The 1,225-nt window shown below is 34.9% G+C and overlaps 1 pseudogene; it reads right to left on the reverse strand.

The window, feature by feature from the left end:
- Positions 1 to 373: 373 nt before the first annotated feature.
- LOC101041838 (structural maintenance of chromosomes protein 4-like) lies at positions 374 to 982 on the reverse strand (annotated as a pseudogene).
- Positions 983 to 1,225: the final 243 nt, after the last annotated feature.

The raw sequence follows: 1,225 nt of genomic DNA on the forward strand, positions 1-1,225 counted from the left end.
TGGCAGGCTTTTCCAGTGTAGGTAAATCAAAGGCCCGCAAAGGTATGCTGAGCCTTGATAGAATAACCTAGTTTAGGACTTTGCCTCAACTAACATACTTTGTACTTTGCTGGCAGCAAGTTGGAACTAAAGGGAAGTTATATGACTCATTTTTCTCCATAGTCTGCTACTTACAAAATTGTCAAATTTTTGTAATCTAGAAGCAGTTACAGAGATATGTGATTAGACCTTGTAAATGACTTAACTGCATAAAATAGAAATCAGTTTCATGAGCTACTTTAAGGAGTATGTATTTTATACAACTCATAATCCTTTACACATAAAAAAAATCAGTGGTACACTGAATCAACTTGAAGAATCTTCAGTATAAAGTTCAACAAAGTCGTTTAGATGCAATTTCTTTTATATACTGCAACACTTTTTGTTACATTGTATGTCTTGTAAATTCCATTAAGTCTATCTGAAATCTCAAAGATATTATTTTGAAGAGAAATTATTATGAACTTTGCATCTTTTGTTTGTTCATATATATAAAATGCAATGATGGACACATTTTAAAAATCCAGGGCTGCATCAATGTCGTCCATGAAGTAAAGGGGAGTGGGCTTGTAGTGGTGAAGAGCAAATACCAAAGCCAAGGAACTAAGTGTTTTCTCTCCTCCCGAAAGGTTGAAGATAGTTTTCCAACTTTTCTTAGGTGGTCAAACACTGAACATGATTCCTTCAGAGAAAGGATTCAAGCTGTCTACACGCTACAGTTCAGCATCTCCTCCCAAAGTAAACATTTGATGATTTTCCTTTAATTTATTTGTTATTCTGTAAAAACCTGCTATAAATTCATTAAGTCCTGTTTCCAAAGATCTTCATATGCCTGTCTAAAATTATCTGTTTCATGAGTAATTCTGTCCAATTCTGCTACCCGTTGCAAATACAATTCTACTTTCTTCTGATACTCTGCAGTGGCACCGAAGTTTGGTTTCATTTCATGACACTGGGCTTCCAAGAGTGCAATTTGATTTGTTATAGAATCTGGATTCTTGATTGCTCTAAGGTCCTCTGGGCTTAGAACAGAAATCTCTTCAACAGGATTATCTTCTATAAGATGCAATGCTTTTGGGGTTTTTCTTTTCTAATGTATTGTCGGGCTGTAAAACTTCTGAACTTTTATGCTCTGCTTCCACTTTAAACATAAGATCCAATTCCCAACCATATTGTTGTGAATACA

This window comes from Saimiri boliviensis, chromosome 3 (genome assembly GCF_048565385.1).
Source record: "Saimiri boliviensis isolate mSaiBol1 chromosome 3, mSaiBol1.pri, whole genome shotgun sequence".
Classification (NCBI taxonomy): Eukaryota; Metazoa; Chordata; class Mammalia; order Primates; family Cebidae; genus Saimiri; species Saimiri boliviensis.